The 23127-nt window shown below is 40.2% G+C and overlaps 1 long non-coding RNA gene across 2 annotated transcripts; it reads right to left on the bottom strand.

Annotated features, from left to right (window-relative positions):
* Positions 1-6: 6 nt before the first annotated feature.
* LOC309709646 lies at positions 7-22764 on the bottom strand. 2 transcript variants are annotated; one of them, XR_014277568.1, is made up of 3 exons: positions 22662-22764; positions 7368-7511; positions 7-684 (listed from the first exon to the last, which is right to left on the bottom strand). It is a non-coding gene; the product is annotated as an uncharacterized lncRNA (long non-coding RNA). The 2 variants fall into 2 exon arrangements; XR_014277569.1 differs by lacking the exon at positions 22662-22764 and adding an exon at positions 19178-19217.
* Between the last annotated feature and the right edge of the window lie 363 nt (positions 22765-23127).

Here is a 23127-nt window from a genome sequence, read left to right as displayed (position 1 = left end):
TTAAAAACAGGTTTTTCTAAAATTACTTCTCTCACATACAACAAAATGCTAAAATGGTTAAATTCCTGCCTTTCAAGGTCTTAATAGGATCTCTACAAATATAGTTACAGCTTTAACCTTTGATTGTTCTGCTGTTTCTTCTATTTGGATGACCTTGGATTACAAAACTATTGGATGACAACAATTGAAGAGCACTTTGTTGTTACGGAGTTTAGACTTTAATGTGGCTCTTTTCAGATTATCCATCTGTTCCATGCTCTTGATCACAGTATCTCAGGAGCACCTTGAAGGAGGTTTTGTCACATTTAATACAATGCTTTCTTGGATACAAGGAATGTTGAGGCAACTTGAAACTATCACAATAGTTTATGAGAAATGAAAATCCCACAAATGTCTCAAAGGATACAGTAATAAAGTGTTTACACAAATGAACTGCAGCTTGACTGGTTGTCAGAGGCATTAAGCTTTTAGGAGATAAAAATATCTCCAGAAACTCTCGTTTGGAGTGACTTCATACCTTACACTGAATCTCAGACGTGCTTTGTTTGTTCACCTCCTACTGTTATAGGAAAAAAAGCAGTTTAACCAAAGTATCCAGGCTGCAATACCCAGAGGTTTTTGCATTATACTTATCTTGTCATGGAAGGGACCTCAGCACCAGGGATTAAAGTGAGCTGAAACTATCTGGAATGACATTGTGAAACCTTCAATTAACCAGCAATTAAATCAGGGTACTGTCAAACTAGTTCATTTTAATGTGCTGCTGCCTGGTGTTTCTTCCAGTGTTGGCATGGAGACGCTTGCTCAGTAATGAGAATATAATAACATCATTTGTTATCACTGTGATGCATTCGTAGTATAGAAAGTTGCAGTACTTCAGCCATCTAGCGGCACAGAAGAACAGCATGCATAAATGGAGTAAAGTATTTTTAAGTGGCAGATAACAAAGATCAAAAAAACACAAACTGTTTCTTGTCACACAACGTGTATGCTAGATTATGTACTGTTGCTGTTTTGCCTACATTGAGGAAAAAAAATTAAATTTTAAAGATGAGATACAATGTTCAAAGGTAAGGGCTGCTCTCAAAGTAGAATTTTACACAATGGAATTTTAAAGCCTACATGCAATGGCCCATTTTTTAGAGCTTTTATGTCAGATGTTGGATCTATGTGTTACTGAATTATGTTTTTGTGAGAGGTCTTGCGAAACTATGTGATGTATAATAATTATACGTTATTTAAAGAATGCAGGAAAATGTACTAGGAAGTTTGGTACAGCTTAGTGAAGGCTAAACTGGTTAGGGTGACGCTCACCGTGATGTTGGACTGGTGCAGAGCAGGGTGTGTTGTTCAGTGTTACATTAACCAGTAGCAGACATAAATGTATCTTTAAGGTTATGTTTATTAGATTTACTCACCAAATGCTTCCTTTTATACTAGTTTTAAAGTCTGGGGATGGAAATCAGCTATATAGCTTGTTAACCATCTGCTTATATTGTTGAACTGGGAACCAGGGAGAAAAGGATAGTGTATGACTATATGACTGACCTGGAATGAAAATCGGTGGCAGCAGGTCTTCAGAGTGGTCGATCCAAATTTTAAACTTTTGGTTCAAATCATTGATGACACGTATGGAGGAGGTCAGGAGATGGTGCTTACAGCTATTTGTAAATGTCTAGTGCTGCATTTTAACGAGTGGTATTGGGGATCTTGTCAAAATTGATGGGATTATGAACACAGAAAAGAACAGTCAGAGTTTGCACCACCATTCACTGGAAAGCCTCTGATTGACAATAGGTTCATTTTTCAGTGTGACAATGATCCCTAACACACTGCAAATGCAGTAAAAGCATATCTCAGTCATGGGTTGGTCTCCCCGTGAGCATGGACCTCAACAGTATAAAGTAGACATGGGTGGCTCAAGACTTTTGCACACTCCTGTTTCTCAGCACTTGTCAAAGGTGCATGCAAATGTCCTGTGTAGTCAGTCAGATGAGACATTGATCAGTGTGTTCAGTTTTATGTTTGTGAGTGGCTCTAAAGCTGTATCCCAACTGCATTACAATACATTTTCTGAAATTTATGTGTGAAAATAGCTTTGTACAGCCACATTCTCAAAATTACAGGTTGATCTTTGAAATGTTAAATCATCACAGTGACTCACTAAATGCATCATTAATGCTGCTTACCATAAATTGCCAACTACAGTGATGCTTTTTCTGTGTGAAAAGGATCTTTTAGATTTATTGTCTTGGCCTCGTGTAACTTCCAGCATGGTTTCAAGTACCTGTGGATGCAGATTTACTCCTGATGAAGATACTGTAAAGGTGTTGTCACTGTTCCACACTACACATGTGCTGTACACTAAATGCTACAGTATGCAGAGCGTGATCAGTGTACACAAACATTTAGGAACAGTATTTATCCGCTGTAGGAGAACCAGTATGCAATCCAAATACAGCTCACTTTAACTCCTACAGGACCGATGTTGCTCTCTCTGATGAATCACCTGTTACTCTCTGGGAAGTCAGTGGTAGGTTGGCCATGATGGAAAAAACACCACTGAGGGGCTTGTATTTTCATTTACAATATGGAAAGTGTGCACAATTCAAGGAAGTGCCATTTCTGAGGAGGCCCATTGTCTTAAATGGCAGTCGGCCCAGAACTGTGCTGTTATTTCCCCCCTTTCAGCCACAACTCTACCAGTCTTCATGTGACTGAATTGCCTGGCCAGGGTCACACATTCATTACCTCTTTCCAACATCTTCCCGTGACCTTGTTCTGATTTTCTCATTTCAGAGATTCCTTCCATGGCCACTTCTTCTGTCATAGGAAGTCAGGTCATTGTTGGCATTTCACTGAAGTGTTGATTAAGTTTTGTTTTACGTGGTATCTTGAGTAAGGAAACAGTTAAAACTGTAAGAAGCGGAAAAAAAGGGGACAAGTCACCTTCCTGTAATACATACAGGATGGAACTTGAATGTGATTTTTTTTATTTTTTTTTATTTTTAAATAAATAACTGAATTTACATGGTGCTGTCACCAGAATTCGTATTAGTCAGTCTGTTTATAGAACCAGCTGCAGTATACTTTAATAAAAACATTTGTGTCTCTATAATAACACATTTGTGTGTTGGAGTATATGTCTAAAAGCTGTTGTCTAGTTGAAGAATAGTTTTGACTCAGGTCTGATTTCCATAATTCAGACTGATTGCTTACAGATCATAAATCCTCAAATGCATGAATGTAGGGCAGCATCTATGTCTATCCAATATGCAAACAGTAAGTCATATTCATATGAGGAGACATACAAGATTGCATCAAGATGAGATTTTATGAGCTTCTTGGAATTGGAGTTTTCTGTTTGTGTAGTTTTTCACCATAGTCCTCTCACTTAACGTGTCAAAAACTAAAGACATGATTATTGATTTTAGGAAGTCCTCTTATAGCTCATCACCCACTATCATTAAAACTGCCGATATTGGGATCGTTGAGAGCTATAAATATCTAGGTGTGGTACTTGACCATAAACTGTGTTTTGAATCTCATGCTGATGCCACTACTAAAAAAGTTCAACAAAGACTGTTCTTTTTAAGGAAAATGAGATCTTTTAACGTCTCATCTGAGATGTTGTCCTTGTTTTATAGAAGTTTTATCGAATCTGTGATGTCTTTTTGTATCGCTGCCTGGTTTGGTAACCTGACGGTGAAGAATAAGAATCGGTTGGGACTTCTGGTAAAAACTGCTAGCAAAATTTCAGGGTGCTGGCAAGATGGACTTTTGGCCATTTACAATAGAAATGTGCTTAGAAAGGCTCATTCTATTATTAATTGTGTGAACCATCCACTTCACAGTGAGTTTGAGTTGTTGCCTTCCGGCCGCCGTTTTAGAGTACCTCCGAGGAGGACTAAAAGACTCCAGGTCTCTTTTATCCCTACTGCGTCTTGTCTCCTTAATGGCAAATAATTGTCCTTGAATTTTCTATCATTATTATTGTTATTATTGTTTTATAGTATTGTTCTGTTTGTTCTTATCCTCCTGCTGCTAAACTAATTTCCCTTTGTGGGACAATAAAGAAATTGAATTGAATTGAATTGAATTGTAGAGCGGTGAGGAGAAACACATGGAAAGCACCAGAGACTGTTTGCAACGGAGTCTATGCATAGATTACATTTCTTCAGTTTCAGAAATCGGCATTCTGTAGAATATACTCTAGAGTAATGCTTGAGTCCAGTGGCAAATGCAAATAAGCGGGCTCAAGTTTAACATCTCTAATTACTGTAAGGAAGCACCTGCAGTATTTCCATGGAGCCACTTCCATAGCTTATCACAAGCCTTCAAATGGAGCTCTTGTAAATGTTTTCCTTAGCTCAGTTAGATAACCCATGCTCACTCTGTTTTTGTTCTCCAGAAAAATTATTCGGAGATATATTCAGATGAAATCTTCCTGATTACATCCATATTTTTAATTTCACACCTCAGCTGCACTGGCAACAAACCTTGAAGTCAAATCCAAGTTCCCCTGCCTCATAAACTAAAATTAAGGGAGGAACTATATGAAATGTCAACGAGAAAAAAACAAAAAGAAAAAATAAGCGCCTTAAACACAACACAGGATCTAGACTAACTGTGTAGTTTCACAGATGCCCATCTGGATGAATACCACATCTCAGACAAGTGCTGCTTCTCGTGAGTTTTTTCTTTGAGAGCTAACTGGGACTGCCCCAAATGCGCTGAGGTGAGAGCACCTGAAGATCATCTGATCTCACATTCTTTAGTTCATGTCGTGACTGCAAAATAAAAACCAGTCATTAAACTTAAGGATATGTTTGAGGTAGCAGTTTCTGTATGCAAAACATTTGTTATAACTATGATAAAGAATTTGAGAAGATGTGGAAAGAAGAGACATGCAGAGATACACTTTGATACTTTTTTTTTCACTGAACTTGTGGAAAAAATATTGTAAGGATATTAAAAATGAGAATGTGAGACCTTCATACTTCCTATTTAAAAAAGAACATCCAGTTGTGGATAATTCAGGTTGAACCCAGACATACTGCACACAGGAATCTTAAAGCTGAAGATGAGCAGAAAAAGCAGCCAGGGCAGGCATTTTAACCCAGATGGTATAAATGCCAGATACATGAAACTTCGATAACTCACCACCCACATTCCTCCTATGAGGAGGGAGCCAGTGAGCAGGAGTGATTCAGTTTAATGGAATGTCATTATAAAGCAGGCCTGGCATTACAGGCTAACAGCAGCCAACAGGAGCAGTCATGTTTAATCGTAGCATCAGACAAGTTATGTTCATGTGTGGCTCACAAACTCAGACTTCAGTTGAGATTCATTTCACCTTTGCCATTATTGTAGTACAAAAACACAAGATTAAAGGATAACAGGAAATCTGCTTATCCACAAAGGTTATGAGATATCTGCCATTATCCTTGCTAATATGCATAATAAATAAATCTCATTTAAAAGAAACTATGTTCCATTAAACTAACAAAACAGCACTGATCCTGAATAGGGATTATTTCCATATAATCCATCCAATCCATTTGAGAAAGTAGGTCAAATAATTGGGGAATTGTCAAGCCTGAGTATTTAGTGGCTCGTTGAAGCTAAGACATCCATCTTATTTTTATTTTCCATCCCCAGTTATAGTCATTGCTCTCTTATCTGATCATCCAACCTACAAATCTTCTTTAGTATCTTTGCCACCTTCCATCTGCCCTCACCATATCCGTCCTTCTTTTTAACCTCTCTCCTATAGTCTATCTGAATATTATACAGATCATTACCATCTTCTCCATAACACATTTTGTAATCAACTTTCAACGTCTTCCTCGTTTTTAAAGTGCTAGAAGCCTCACAGGGTTATTTTGGTGTGAATTACACATGCACAGATACTTCCAGATACACAAGTTATATGTATGGCTCACATGGTTCTTCTTCATGCTAAAATCATCCTTAGCAGAGATCCCAGTTGTGATCAGTCTCACTGAACCTGTTCACCAGGGTGTCAACATTCTGACACTATATGAAGGTAATGCAAACAAAGGTAAACAAAAAACAACCATTCAGCTCCAATATGCTTTCTTTGTATAGCTGCTTAGCTATGTTTTGTAGTTACATATTGTTAAGCATTGTGACTTACATGATTTTATCTATGAATGCAATTAAAATTGAAGTAGAATATAGAGTTCACTGGTACTACTGAACATTTTAGAAGCTCTTACAAATAATAGAACGAAAGACAGGAAAGGGGGAAAAGAAGAAAAGGATGCCTAGGTGAGAAGGAACAAAGATAAACGTCTAAACCATTCCTAAAATTAGGCATTTTTCTCCCAAAGGACATTTTAAGAGACATTTATGGGCTAACATTAGAACCAGTCAGTTTTTTGTTGTTTCCAGCAGGAGTCACTCTTCCCTATAGGCTTGTGCTTTATAATTTGGAGTTTCTCTGTTGGACTAACTTTTTGTGTTGGAAATCCTTTCTTCAGGGAAGGATTTCAAGACTTCAAAGAATGTCTGACAATGTAGGAGCACCTTTTTAGAAAGCGCTTTCTCTTCACAGCTTGTAACATTATCTCCATTATCTCACCTGCTCATCCTTTTTTTCTACAGTGCTGCTCTACCTGACAAGCTTTGCTTTTTGTCTCTAAGATAACAAGTAATTAATTTATTCTTTTGTAGAAAAATAGTGAGTGGAAAGAGCCCTGCTTGTTTTAGCAGGATTATTGGCTCTCAGCTACTTCACATTGAGTCTGGGTTGCTTGGTTACTGTTTGCATTTCACGATAAGTCACCAGTTAATGATTGTGTCTTACAGCTGGCAATATTTGTTTCAGTTACACATGCTGATAAGGTGTGTTTAGAGCCATTCGAAATATGATTTGCTCTGCGAGGACTCGCATGTCTGTGTTCAAGTGAGGTTTCTTAGAGTTGGGTGCTCCCTGGTGCCTTCTGTTTCATATTTAGATAAGATCCATCATTTATTAAGTCAAATGTCATGGGACTGTTACACATTGTAAGAGGGAGTAAAACTGATACTAGTGAGAAAGCAGTAATTCGAGTTACTGTGGAAATACTTCAGACAGCAGTATGATATACAGTGCATCCAGAAAGTATTCATAGCACTTCACCTGTTCCACATTGTGTCATGTTCCTCATTTCAAAATGTTTTAAATGGATTTTTCACCTCGAAGTTCTTCACACAATAATACTCCATGATGACAAACTGACAAAATGTTTGCTTAAAATTCTTGCAAAATGAAGACATAGTGCCTGTTAATATTTATGTATGTAAGTATTCACAGGCACTGCTATGACGCACAACAATGAGCTTATACTGTTTCCACTGACCTGTCTGATTGAAGTGACTGGAGTCCACCTGTGCACACACCTGTCTATGTAGGGTCGCATAGTTGACAGTGAGCACAAACAAAGCCATGCAGTCCAAGGAATTGTTTGTAGACCTCAGAGACAGGATCGTATTGAGGCACAGATCTGATAAAGAAAAAAATTCTGCAATGAGCACAGTGGCCTCCATCGTCCATAAATGGGCGAAGTTTGAACACCAAGAGTTGCCTGCCTGGATTATGGGGTACTGCGTAGAGAGTTTTGAGGTGAAAAATGAATCCAATCCACTTTGGAACAAGGTTGTAACATGACACAATGTGGAACAAGTGAAATGCTGTGAATACTTTCCGGATGCACTGTAACTGAGTGGGTTTGTACTGCAAAATAAGTTAAGCTGTGCATTTTTTCCACCCTCAGGATAAAGTATAATTAAAACTTTAAGTTATGACCAATTTGATTTAAATCTACTTAGATGCCTACAAGAATGAGATTAAGGGAACAAAATACTAAAAATATAATAAGACATCAAAGTATAGGTTTGCTACCGACACCACATTACAACCAAGAAATTAACATTTACAGTGTCTCCAATTATTTTAAGCCTGCACTGCCATTAATGTGCCAAGCTTCTCAAAACAAGTTTCCCTTTCCTGCCATTGTTAACCACAGACTTCCTCCTTTCCATTCTGCAAGCTCGAAAAGGCTGGAGCTAAATTCTCACAGAGGTAATCAGAATACCACTCAAGGTTATAGTGCACCATGATGATGGTGATAGTCTTTCAGGATTATAGGGCATTAATCAAAACGATGATTTAAAAATGTTAAATTGAGGGCCATTATGTATTTTCTTTTAATTTCTCTCAACAGGTCCTTATGGGTTTGGCTTTCACATATGCATCAATTTTCTGTCTTTGCTAAATGGCATTTTGGAATTTTTAATTTACTGTTGGATAACAGCAGCATTTTGAGAACAAAGGAAGCAGTATCACGTCCTGACTGCATCATTACTTTATGTGCATGACTCATTTCAACCTTATACACATGCCCCTCCCCCCCTTAACACTGACTTTTCATTTAGTTCAAAGAAAGGAGAAGGAAAAGTTGACAATCTGCAACCCTTACTTAATAATACCTGCAAAAGTAGTTTCATCTACATTATTTATCTGCAATTTTAAGGCCACGTCTTCCAGTGGGCTGGGGTTGGGAATTTTTCTGTTGATTCCCCAAAAAACTGTAAGCATATTAGAGAGAATAGGAAGAATAGCAAAAATTATGTTTTACTTATTTACCGATTCGGACCAGTAAAAGCTGTACAGCAGTGTGAAAGACACTTGCCTCTAGCATATTAACTATAAAGTAGTAAGGCCTTACAGGATTTCATCCCTGCATTTTGCAGATGATGTGGTTCTGTTGTTTAATTGAGTGCTGATCGTGTACCGACAGTCTGTGGTTTGCAGCTGGGATAGGAATTGGCAACCCTAATTAGTACTCTGCCAGGAAAAGTGAGAAGTGCTCTCATTTAAAGACAGGATGAGCTTAACTTAACCTGGGTGTCTGTTGTCGTGTGTAGTCTGGGAGATGATTGAATGTTGGGGTGGGTACAGTTTCCTCTACAGTGGGGTAGGGTGGGCTGCCCCGGGTCCTGTGGGGCTTGGCAGTGCTGCTACCGTAGGCCTCGGTCTGGATGGACCTGGGCTCCCTTGCCTTGGTGGGTACCAGAGGACGGGGGTGCCTACTGGGGTCAGCGGGGGAGCTGGCCCTAGGGAGGGGCATCCTCCCCTCCCTCCTTTTCCACCCCATCCCCGGCTACCTCCCTCTTCCCGCTCCACCACACTCACCCACACAGGTAGGGCCTTGGGGTGCGGGTGTGTCACCAGGGTGCAGGGGAGACATCCCCCCCCCCCCTCTGTCCCCGTCTGGCCACCTGTGCCTCAATTTTTTCTCACAACTTAGACATCCACATTACTTACACTCTCATAACACACACACATATATATATAAGGCCTTGAGGGTGGGCACATTAACGGCGTCCAGTGGACGGTCTGTGTACTCAAACCTACCTCTGGCGCCGGTGCCCACCTCTCAATTTTAAATCCATGTAGACATTGAGGGTTCTCGGGAGGGGCCGTGCTAACACCTGCTGCTCTCTGGCAGCAGCACCATGCTCTCCCTTGTTTTAAATGCACTTTAAAGCAACACGTAGCAACACTACACATGAGCGGGAGGAGGGAGGTATGGGGTCTTCACACACCCCCGTTCTCTACTAGCCATCGGGGCGGGGGGGCTGGGAGGAGATGTTGGCTGTCCGATTGGCCTCCCTGCTGCTGCGGAGTCTGGGACGGTCTGCTTGCCTCCACCCCGGGGGGAAGGGTAACATCTCTTGGGTCTGGGTTCTGTTTCCCCCTCTGGGGGCGAGGGTACCTGGACCCGGGGTATAGAGTATGTTTGGGGAGTGTGACTGTGTGTACATGTCCATTTATGTCAATCCTTACGTTGGGTGAGTGCTGAGTGTTTGTATATGTGTGCATGAGGGTGGGAATGCCTGTTTGTCTGTGTCTATATGTCAGGTCGGGTCTTAGACTCCACCTCTCTGGGAACTCCCAGGCCCTCCAAGGCCTCCCCTCACCACACTCCCTGCCGGTGACTGATGCCCTCAGGGGTCGGTGCATTGGTGGTTCTTGGTGTCCGGGGCTGGGCGCTCAGGTACCAGCTCACTCCCGGTGGCTACTTGGCGAGGCCTGGCGTCTGTTGCTCGGTCAGGCCTCCTCCGGGGTGCGGGGGCCCTCAGGCCTCCGGCCTCTGGGCCTGCGGCTCGGTTCACTCTGGCACAGCTGGCTGCCGGCAGAGCCGGCGGGCACGCCGGTGCAGCCCCCTCTAGCTTCTGCTCGGTGGCTACTGGGTGACACCTCGTCTGGGGATCCTCAGCCCTTCCCATGAGGGTGGCACAGATGCCCCTCCGGTGGTCCTCCTTGGGCTCTCGCACTCTGGGGCCTGGATCTCCTCCATGCCTGCTTCATGCCCTGGGGGACTGGGCTATGGCTCTCTACATCCTCTAGCAGACCGTTACATGGGGGAAACCTTTTGAATACAAGTGCGCTGATCCACACAGGTGTGCACATGGGTGTTCACTGTTCGTAGACTTAAATTACACCTTTCTTGGCTGCTACTTCAAAGCACATTGTGCGCTGTCTGTCCTGCGTGCTGCACAACAACATTGAATATTTAGTATTTACTGCTGTTTACACTTAGCTAGATTAATAGAAGAAAGAAAAAAAAAGACAGGATGAGCAGCTCAGTGTAGAGCTGTTACTCCCCCACATTGAAAGAAGCTGGATGGATAGATAGTTGGACGTTCGGCTCATCCATCCATCCTCTGCCGCTTATCCTTGTCAGCGTCACAGCCTATCAATTCAATTGAGGCAGGGTACACCTGGGACAGGTCACCAGTCTGTCACAGGGCTAACACATAGAGACAGACAGCCATTCAGACCTATGGGTGAATTAACCAAACCCAAATAACTGCATGTCTCTGGACTGCGGGGGAACACCAGACTACCCAGAGAGAAGCCACACAAACAGGTAGAACATGCAAATACAACAAAGAAAGGCTCTGGCCTGGTGGTGGAATCAAACTCAGGACACTCAGGACACTCAGCCCACTTGACCAAAATACAGTATAAGGGCAACATTTACTTTTGTTCCACTGATTTTGGTCTCCACAACAACTGTTGTCTGCCTGGTACTAACTGGTGCTAAGTAGAGAACATTTGAAATTGTTGCTGCTTTCTGAAGCTGGAAATAGCAACGATGAGAACTCCAAGAAGCAAGTTATAAATAATGATGAAAAAAGTGTATAATCTGTCAATACATATTTACAACAAAGATGTTTAACTTTAAAGCCCACACACTCACACACTCACAGATGAAATGTTGAACCCATGACATAGAACAGCACTGTGATATTGAAGTGTGCCAGTGTGTGGGTGTTAGTTGACAGTCTGGTATCTCTTCATAGACTAGCATGGATTAACCTAATGACCTGCTACAGCATTTGAAATTATTACTTCTTGCACATAATTTAAAATTAAACAAATACTGGTGATGATTAATGATACGCACAGACTGATTGATGATAAAAATATTGAGTACAGACATTTGTGGTCAAGTTTCTTTTACGCATGCATTGAAAACAGGTTTTCCTCAGTATGAAATATGAAGCAAATTTTTAAATATAGAAAATGAAGACACTTTAATAAAAAATTTCCCTGTTTTTGTCTATAAGCATTTTCAGCTACACACAGTACTGGATATTATGAAAGTGTAATAGAACCCTCAGGCAAGGAATTTTTTTTATTTTAGACCAAGATTCCCATTAGTCTATTTGATCCCATTTTGTCTCCACAATTATTTGTTCTTGTTAACCTTTAATATAAACGTACTCTTTCTTCCACTACTCATCATGCTCCCATAACTCCCTCCATATACTATGAAAATACTGATAAGAATTCCTCTCTTCACTTTTGGCAAGCACCAGGCTCCAGTTTAAGAGCCTGTAAATGTCCGAGGCAGGAATGTGGCAGCCTTGTATGGTCATAAAAGTTGACTGCTAGTTCTTTTTTTATACTCATGTCTTTTTTTTCCCTCCTCACTGAGGATGGGCTAGTTCTGTTTCACTTTCATGAAGAAGTGGGCCCACATGGGAGGTAAACGAATGCAAAGCAAAGAGGTGTCACCTGACCATTCCCATCACTTTTTCTGGTTATTATATTTATATTTCAAATGAACAGTTAGGCTACCATAAGAAAGTTTTTTTCCCTGCTATTCCAGTTATAAATTCAATAGCTTGCAGTTACATGTATAGGTCTTACAGATTGATATATTTTCTTATTACTTTTCCCATTTTTTTTCCTTCAGCATTCTTCACCATCTATTAATCCCCTCTGCACAAGTCCAAACCATCTTAGCCTGCACCCTCTTCTTCACCTCTCTTGAGCGTTGCGCATTGCTTTGGTTGATAGTTGATCTCAGGCGTTTAAACTCATCCACCTTCACTACCTCAGCTCCTTACAGCTTCGCTGTTACACCTGTTTCCCTCTCATTCACACACATGTATTCTGTCCTGCTTCTACTGACTTTACCACCACCCTCGAAGGCTTTCTTTATACTGCTCTCCATGATGGTTTCACTACAAATCACATTGCCATCTGCAAACATCAAAGTGCACAGACACTCTTATGTCTACCTGTCCATCACCCCTGCAAACAGGAAGGAGCTCAGAGCCGGTCCCTTATGTAATCTCACCATCACTTATTTCTCCAACCACACACTATCTATATTCTATATTACTCCCTCATGCAGTACCACAGCTCCTGTCTTAGCACCTTATTGTATGCTTGGTCCAGATACACAAAGACACAGTGTTACTCCTTTCGACCGTCTTTGTACTTTTGGTGTCTTTTTCATACAGTTGGGAAAAAGATTTGTATAATAAGGAGAACATAACATAACAAGATACCACATAAAGAATGTCTAGGACTTATACTATCCCCATGTAACTAAGTTTTATTTATATAGTCGTAATTCACAACAACTGTTGCCTCAAGTCACTTTATATTGCAAGGTAAAAATCCTACAGTATTGGAAAGAAACCCCAACAATCACATGACCACCTGAAAAAAAACTCCTGCTGCAAGGGGTAGTTGAGGGGAAAAAGAAAAAGCAGAAAGCGACTGGACAAAACACGTCGCAGGCTTTAAATAACACTCACTTTGAACTGGTGTGATGTTGGGGATTCCTAAACTGAAGTGCGGGCCTGTTACTTTAACTCTCAGGTGATTGCCACTCAAAATTATGTCTATTAAAACCTTCCAAAGCATATTCTAACCAATCAAACTGCATCATGCAAACATTACATTGTGGTAGGTGCAGCCAGTCATTCAGTATCAAAACTAAAAACACATTCTCATTTCCAACACTTTTTATTTACATGTTTCTTATTAATTGGCAAACTCTTGGAGATTAAGTATCAGAATTTCAGGAGCGAGAAACACGCTCCTTCTGGTTCTCATCTATACGTGTCCCACCTTGAATTGAATTGAATTGAATACAGTAACAAATAGGGATTGGTTACAGTCGGTGCCTGATTTAGATTAAAACAACAACAGCAACATGTTTAATATTGTCAATCATAAGAATGCATTTATAGAAACAAACCCTCTTTCTGTCTAACTCTCTCTAAAATATTCTGTCCAATTCTTCATCATTGTCTGGCCAATCCTTTTACCCAGCACATAATGTGTCATTTATACATGTAAGTTAGATGGTAATGAGTGTGAGATGTTTACAGATAACTCTAAGATCATGGCTCCATAACACCTACTTCTCTTCTAGTGTCACTATTTACTTTGTCCCCTCCCAGTGCCACGCATGCACTAAATATTCTGTTCCCTAAAGTGAAGACTTAACACTGTGGAGACTTTCCAGTCCCACCAATTAATCATTTTAATGTGACTGGCCAGTATATTTAGCCTCACCACAGTGAGATATATATACTAGATCAATAGCTCTTGATATGGTTCTTGCACAGAATACAGAGCATGTTATACCTGAATCAATGGTGCTATGGATATAGCCATAGAATTTTTACTCCACCTACTTCTGTTTATCCGTTTCCAGATTCAGATGTGTTACCAGAATACCTCAGAAATTTAAGAATGCATTAGGTTCAACAGGCTTAGTCAGGCCAACTGTGTTAATTACACCCATGGGAAACCCCCACCTGAATCCTAACAAGTACAACCATTGCTACAGGCATAAAAGTAACAATATGATCCCTTACACTGTCATCCTGATCAGCAGCGAGAGAGAAGAATACATTTTTGTTGTCTCTGCCCGTAAAGGTACAAACTTGCCAGACTAAGATACAGCTGAGAATGGCAACTTAAAAAAAAAAACTTTTCTAAATCAGCTTCTATTAAACAAGCAAATGAGATGATACCACGCATCTTAACAGGAAGGCAGTAGTTGAAAATAAACTTGTAGAATCTGACCTACAGCTTCTGTGTATAGGAGTTTGTTAAGCCTGTGTAGGCTCCCGTCTACTTATCAGATTGTATTGCAAAGACAGTGGAAACCAGTGTACTATTACATTGCTGTTTTTTTTCTTTGTTTTCTTTCACGTAACTCCACCATATAAACAGATTCACATAGATTTGTAGAGCAGTTCTGCAATAATCAGGTGCAATAATTTGTTTAAGGCTTATCCCTGCATTTGACTTTACTTTTACTCTAAAGTGTGTTTGCAATGGTTTATCCCTCTTCACTCGCTGCTTTCACAGGGAGTGGGCCCAGCACTCGCCTTCTGACCTTTGACTACACACACTACTACTTGCTTCTAACCAATGCCAAAATCTTTGCTGCTAGATTTAATCAGCTCCGCTCTTTGACCCAGCCCACACTAACCCAATCCTTCTCCACCAATCATTACAAAGCATCCCCTGCAAACCTCCTCCGGCTGATGCAGTTTTGCACTGACCTGCCAAAATCAGACATCTCCTGTTTGAGTGAGTGAAGATTTCCATGGGCAGCCCTGCACTACTTTCTTCATGAATAGCTGGAGGAAAGCCCACATGCACACTGAGTGAAAAGGAACAAATGAGCCATTCTGTGTGCACTTATCAGCTGTTTGTTGGCAAGTGAAGAGAAATGTAGACGCGGATAAGAAGACATAGATTGAACACTTAGCAATGTAATTGCTTCATATATCTCTGTGGAGCAGCTCATTTTCCTGGCACAAGTAGTGTCTAAAGTCATATCTCTGTAAGAGATTAGTTTTTCATAATTACAGGACTTGCTGAACAGCTTGCAGATGTAGGTGACGTTATCAAAATGATCGACTTGTTTTAACACTGCTTATATTCACGCTTTCCAATGAACAGTGTCTAGATCTGACTTATACTATATGTTTCATGTGTACCAGTCTGAGTATATTGTAAGGATGTTTTCATGGGATCTTAGCGAACACATCAGGTATAAATAACATTGCTTAAGTCAAAAACAGCATCTAGGATGTGGGTTGCAAAGTGGCTTACAGATACTGCAGCGACTCCACACAGTCTAAAGCAATTTACATACCACACTGAGATTCAACTGAGAAGATGTTTACAACTGCAAAACATTCCCATGAAGCTTTAGTTGTTTATGGGCATGTACAAACCTTTAAAACCTGAAACATGAAATAACTCTCAGAAATCTTTAATTTTTTGATAATGGAGTGTTTGTTGAACCTTTAGATAAAATATATAAAAATACTTCAAATTTTAATCAGCATATATGAGTTTTAATTTGTATCACATTTGCTACATAAGCTATATTTTTGCATTTTAGTCACTGAAAATTTGTCATGCAATTTATATTATTTTTTAGGGTAAAACAAAGTAACGCTGATGATGTAGAAGTCTCAAAAACTCAAAAAACACATATCAAATACGATACTCTTGGCTTTAAAGAGTTAAGGACAAGTTATCTTGCGTAAGGAGCATGTGAAAAGATTACTGTTGCTCCCATAAAAGACTCTATGGAATGTGTTCCATTATAATATACAAATTGATATCAAGTCTGTATTACAAGTAGAGGGGCCTGAGGTGCTTTTTTTTTCACTTCACATCTTTTAAATGTTTCTTAAGTTTTATAAACCGCTGTCACATTGTGGTATTATCTGTTTTGGCACAGATTAGGCTGTTTTGCCAAATACAACAGAAGCTGAATGCTGTACGGCATGAGTCAAACCTACAGTCTCCCAGATACCAATCCTGCTTTATGAGAGCTCCGTAATCTAAATCAACTCTCACACAGGAAATTATTAGATACAGATGTTAATTTTGAATAACAACTGAATTATTAGAGTTATGATTAAAAAACACACACAGGTAAAACGCAGATTATCCTCCAAAACTATTTTATTAATGTTACCAGATGCATCTGAAATTGAACAAGATAACAGTGTACCCTATGTTTTAATTTAATCACTTCAACTTTTACCTCAACTGTCCGGCTCCTGTCAGTTCTGCAACTGCATGTTTCCATTCAAATAATTATCAGCTAAGCTCCATAGCCAGAAAGTTTTGTAATATGAAAATCTGACAAGGTCGTGCATAGGTGCAACATATATGCATACAAACACGCACACAAGCATGACAAAGAACTATACATAAACCTTTGAACTGGTAAACCTAACTATGCTGCAGTTGTTGTCTCACATTCTTATAATTCTCGTCATGTTTATCCGGTGCTTTATAAATCCATGTGTTTAACACTGGCTGTCTGCATCTGGGCCAACCTGCTCTGCATCATCTGTCAGTGCTTCTTTTTGCATAACATTCATACTCAGCAGGTAAAGAAAGCACTCTAGAAGTCACTGACGTAAACACCACATTTCATACTTGGACCTGTTACCTTCCAGAGAGGAGAGGCATACGGGGAAAGTATATTTACAAAAAACACAGATGTCAGATGACAGTGAAATTCTTAATCTCTGCTGTTTCTTGGCCTGCGCTGATCTCTCGAACAGTTAAGTGTTATGTTTCTGATAAAACTGAGACACATCAAAAGAGTTCCTTTGGCAGCATTTGTCATTTTTCCTCTCGTTCTTTGGAAGTTAGGTAATAGTTAGGACACATTCAGGCTTGATGGGCAGAGCTGAGCATGTCTTTGGCATTGGGAGTAGACAGACATCAGCTTTAAGTACTCATTTAGCAACAAAGCTGTTGCAGGGAAGGAGAAGACATCATACCTTAAGAAAATTCAGAGTTTTGGTGTAACACTCTGAAACTCACAAGAACATCCAGTACAGTATGTTTTATGGTCCCACTTTCTAGGTACATTTGATGTTGCAAACATGTCACAATTTATATGTAGAAAAATCCATTGTCTTTTACTACTTGGGCTTATTGGCCTTGGGCTTGTTGTATGACTTGAAGGAAAACATAACAAGCTGTCAGGCTTTAAAGTAAAGTAAAAGTTAAAAACACTGTGAGTCTTTTGGAGATTAAGAAACATAATCTATAAAATGATGACCTGGACTGTCTAATAAAAGCAAGATTTGTTTAAGTTTGTTTAGTTTGTAGCTTCTAGCTTTTATTGTCTACCTTTCTGAATTTTGTGCTTTTGTAAAATTGTGGACTTTCTTTATTTTCCTATTAAATCTTCATCTTAGAGACTTTGTAACAGCCTTAAATAGACAGCTTGTTTTTCATTCCTGCACTCTGCTTCTCTGCACTTGGGTCCTCACCTCAGCTACACTCCAAGTCATGACAGTGGAAGAAGTGTTATGGTTAGAGTTAGATATGGAATATAAATAAAAGTTAGAACTACACCAGTTAGATATAAAAACAAAACCATAATTTGTTTGCACTCGGCTGTATTTATATCCTTGATTGCTTAAGTGATTTCCCCTTTCTAAATAGATCTCACTCAACATGACAGATTGCTTCACATGTTGATCTGGAGCTCAGATCAGCATTGAGGCAGCCCAGGCAGACTGCTGTGCTGACTGAGCTATGTGTTTCCCTGTGTTGTCCCTGAAAACAAGCATCTATTGAGCCAGCCGACTCATTTTCCACAACTAATTCAAGTCGAAGTGAGACTCTGTCTCCATGATTGGACTCAATTAAAGTCACTGAGGTATGAAAGCACAGCAGCAGGAGAATGAGAATCACACATGTAGCATAATCTGTAGTGCATTACACAAATGCACAAACACAGACAAGGCAGTCATTGTTGAATTTCCAGCTTTCGCTGTATGCCTGGTGATTTACTGCTGTACTTTGGCACCATTCCCAAGAAAGAATGTTAGGAAAATGTGTTTACCTCTTTCTGTGATTGTTCATTACACACATTGGTCTTGCAGCTGGTGATTAAAAGATAAGAAGTGTTCAGTGTAATACACAGGTCACTGGAAAATCCTGTGCAATCTCGCTAACTTTTTAAGAAAGGTATTCCCCAGCCCTACTCGTGCTTTCAAAACCCAGCACACCCTTATCCAAACACGTGCAGAATACCTCTCCCTTTGGGCTCCTCCTTTCTTCTTCTGTCTCCTGGTGGTACTGTATTTTCTTTGCCCTGGTTTAAGGATTGTGTGAGCAGCTGAGTAAGACACTAACATATCTTTATCAGTAAGTAAACAACTGTATGACAAAATGCAACAGTTAAGTCCAGATGAATAAAAGCTGTCTTTCTAATGGCCAGCAGGAGGCAACTTCTCTGACTGCAAAAGTTTTAAATCATCTGTGGATTATTTTGTCTTATTTATCTGGTACCGGTTCACAACATGAAGAATGTAACACCAAAAAGTCTCATCTCTAGCTTCACAACGGGTTGTATATAACCAGTGGATGATGTCACAGTGGCTGTATTCATCTTTTATTTACAGTTTGTGTGTCACCTGGAGATTCTGTAAATAAATTACACCAAAAGATAGATAACCTTCATTTTCGCTTCTCTTTCTGTGCAACATACTGTCAGCTTTTACCATTTCCCATAATGTTTGCACTGGCAATGCAGAGATTTATGCCATGAGCTATATCTAAAAGATGAGCATAGGCACCATAGCATTACCGATTAGGTCCCACTTTGAAGCCTTCTTTAGATAAGAAGGATGATCTCTTAGTTAGCGACTTTAACAAGAAGAAACCTCCTGCAGAACTGGGCTCAGGGAGGGGAAACAATCTGCCATGACAGACTGAGAGTGAAAGGTACAAGAAGAGGGTTTGCAAAGGGAGACAGGACAGTTATTATCCCAACTGTAAAGCCCTTACCATTTCTCTTCAGGCAGTGAGTGGAGCCTCAATATTTCTCTGTGCAGCTGTTGGAGAATACACTTGGCTCCGCTCACTGTGATAAATCCTATCTACTAACAATGTGAAGTACCATGGAGCCATGGAAGGAATTAGTGCTTTAGCTCTTCCTGTGGTCACTGTGGCCACACATGTCTCTGTATTTAGCACTCAGTCCAAGTAGATTGTGAACAATGTGTTACTGTGTGTGGACCTGTTCACAATAGTGGTAAATAGTGTTGCGTTGTTTCTGCTCACATAAAGTGCACATTAATGTTTGAACCACCTTGGGCTATGTGTGTGTACAACCTTCACACAGATTGTGTATGTGTGGGGTTTTTTTTAACCAGCTTGCTCTCCACCATTTCCAGATGAACTCAGCAGACTGAATACAAATGTGTATTCCATGATATTATCTGCACTATTGCTCCAGCTGTTTATTTTTGTCTGTTGAAGTTACTCTCCAAAACCATCGCACAGGATACATGTCAAAGAATTTTTTTACATGGAAAGTTTATGCTGTGTGACAGCTCCTCTAATTCCACCTATTGACCTACAGGGGTCTACTTGTATGTTTATAATAGTGTCATAACATATCATAGTGGCATGAAGAAAAGTAGTTATTACCACCACCAATGTTTTTGGTAGCCTTTGCGTGTCTGTGTGTGCGTGTGTGTGTGTGTGTGTGTGTGTGTGTGTGTGTGTGTGTGTGTAAGCTCAAAAAGTTTTGAATGAATTCTAATACAGTTTTGTAGAGTGGTAGAGTGGGGTCATGTTAACGATCCATTACAATTTGCCTGATATCCTCCAAGGTTTTCAAGGTCCACTTAATGATTTATTGGTCAAAGAAAAAAAGCCTTAGAAACTTCAAGGTCAGCAAATTAATCTCAAGGTCAAAGTGATAATAATACAGCATCGAGCTATTTAAAATGACAACATGTCCTTTTCCACACAAAAGGCATGTTTGACGTGTATGATTTCCTGTTGCTTTACAGATGCTGCCCTGAACTAGATGATGCCGTTTATGGTTTAATATCTGGTTACAGAAGTTCATGGTTCGCTCTCTCTCTGTCTTTATCCCTCTGTCTCTCTCTCGCTGTCTTTTTTTCCTGTTCCTTTAGTCTGAACTTACACAAAAGAAAAAGCAGACGTTACCCAGCAGTGGAAACCTCCAAATTAACTCCAGATGCTTCATCGCTAGCTATTAAACAGTATTTGGCAAAAAGGAAGGTCAGCTAGGGACGGCAGGCTGAACTTTGATCATGAGCAGAACAAGATTAACCCCTTAAATTAATTAGAAACCTTGGTTGATCTGGGCCTGAGGCCAGCTCCCCCAGTTACAAGAGAGAAGACCCAGAGCAGATGTGGGCATACTCTTGTCCAACACTGCCAGTATCACAAACTTTCTCATTTACAACTGCAACTGCTCACTGTACAAGTAATTTACAGAGACGCCCTACTGACACAAACTCAAGTATTTCTTAATATGTGAGTGTGTTTGGTATAATCAGTGCCCTGGTGTAAAACATACTGGTCTAAAGCCTCGTATGTCTGCTATTTATCCTAAATTTAAATTTAATTTAATGTGTGCGTGTGTGTGTGTGTGTGTGTGTGTGTGTGTGTGTGTGTGTGTGTGTGTGTGTGTGTTTTTAAATTTAATTTAAATTTTGATTGTTAAAAGTAGCAATGCTAATGTTGCAAAAAACGTTAAAAAAAAGTTTCTTCCACGCATGTATGCTTGTTTACCTAACAAACATACTTTTAGCTAAATGGAGCATTACTTACTGAATGACTGCACTAAAATAGAGGCACAGATGTGGGGACCAAGTAAACAGGCTGGCCTGTTTTCTGGTTGGTTGTACTTCTACAGAGCCCTTCAGAGGATTCCCTGTTTTCAGGCACAAGAAAAGCTTGTCCAATCACATCAAAGCTTTTCTTGGTAATCTGTGACATGTCTTCCCATGTCAGCTCAAAGGAAAAAGTATACAGTACGGTTTACACCCTCTGGGATCATTTCCTCTATTGTGTTTTCATATTTTCCCTCCTGATTAAGTTGTTAGAAAGAATCCATTAGAGGAGTCTCTGCCAAGTCCCTCCACTGCAGCCACCTCCCCTCCTTCTCCCCCCTGTGGTGACAATACATGGAAGCAGTCAGCAGAGGCCTACTTAGGTAACACAAGAACACTCTCTGGGGTATCATTTTCACATCCAACGCTCCAAAACATTCCGTCATATCCTCACTGCTACGAGGCAGCAGACAACACTCTGACATGGGACAAAGTGAGCCAGAGGATAAGGGTGTATGCCTGCACGGCCGGGCTTATGGACAGATTTACACACATCAAGTAAAAGCCCCATTAGCAAAGAAGTGTTCCACTAACAGACTGAGGAAATCCCTGCTCCTGGCCAAAACGTGGTCATGCACACAAATTGTATTCCATCACGTAGTTCGTGCAGCCATCTGGTTGAAGGGTTGTCCTCAGAAATGCAGGGACTGTGAAGTTCCCAATCTAGACTCTGTTTGGTTTTTTTTGTTTGTTTTCTTTCCTGGGCTTTCCCCTTTAGGTCCACGATTGAGCATGAGGCTGTGTTGGATTCCAGTGTGAGAGCGCATGTGAGGTCACAGGAATGCATATGTTAGAACATTGCGTTTGTCTGTGTGTGTGTGTCTGACTGAGTGAGGGTGTGGTAAGAGGCTGTGGAAGGAATTTCGTGAGATGATAGGGTTTCCCTCTCAGGCTTTTGACCAAATGTACTACATCCCACGGAGTTCCTTTAGATGTGGCAGACAACATTTCTAGTCTTTCTGGCCACTTGTTTTTTTTTCTGATTGTGAGTTAGTTGTGACAAAGCTATGATACTGCAGCCCATCACCGTGGCTCTGAGCTATAAAGACACTGCAATCATTCTCATACTGAATTAGACTTCAGCTATTTATGGAGCTAAAACTTGTAGTTCCAGCATCCACACTACCCTGTGATATCCTACAGTTTGCATCACAAAAAAACTTTTTCTTGCCAAATTTTAAAGATACATTCACAATTTTTAAACAAATGCATAAACTGTCAGAGGCTGTCAATTTATTCTGTGGGGTTTTATTTGATGGCTCATTTATAAAGTCGCATTTTTCTTCCTTTATAACAATCCATCTTTCTTTAGTTTTGCAGCTCATTTTCAGTGTGTGTTTTCTATTGCTAAAGTCAGAACTAAGATTTGGGGTTTCCATGCATGACAACATTTCTATTCATTTGAAATTTAAATGATCAAAGTAAAGAAACTCATCAAAATCGACTAAAAACCCACTGAAGTTTGTAGTATTTTTACTAAAAGCATATGTTGAATCCTGCTCTGGTTAAAATTTGAGCCGATTTGAATCACGGTCACAACTATTAAAAAAAAAAAGCAGCAGTTCATTCATGCTTTCTCTCTACAGAACATTTTTTGTGTCTGATGTCTTATTTGTTACCTGTGTTGTCCTAGAGCCCAGTACAGTATCCAAACTTGTCCTGCCCCCATCCAAAATGTAATCTCCTTACCAAAGCAACCTGTTGTCATAGGAACCACTGCTGATGACAGAAAAGGAGAAAGGCAAGAGGCAGAGCAGGGCAGGATGTACGTCAGCTGCAGAGTATTCTGACTGGCTGCATTGTGGTTTCTGACTGTGAGCATGTGTGTACATGAGCTAGTGAGTGCATACATGTGTATCTGAGTTACTCATTGAGTAATTCTGTTTATTTCTAAAGGGATTGGCAACGTGTGTTAGCGCACATTTTTCCCTGGTTTTCGTTGTAGAGAATGTGTGTAGGCCTGCTCGTACACACGTAGCCTACTTACCACCCAAGACTCCATAGTGTGGGGATGAGGATTCCCAGTTGGCACAAGTTGGTGAGGGATGAGGGGAAGGAGCTACACATGGCCACTGCTGCTGCATG

This window comes from Aulonocara stuartgranti, assembly GCF_965226115.1.
Source record: "Aulonocara stuartgranti genome assembly, chromosome: 7".
NCBI lineage: Eukaryota > Metazoa > Chordata > Actinopteri > Cichliformes > Cichlidae > Aulonocara > Aulonocara stuartgranti.
This window is presented reverse-complemented; position numbering and strand designations above follow the sequence as displayed.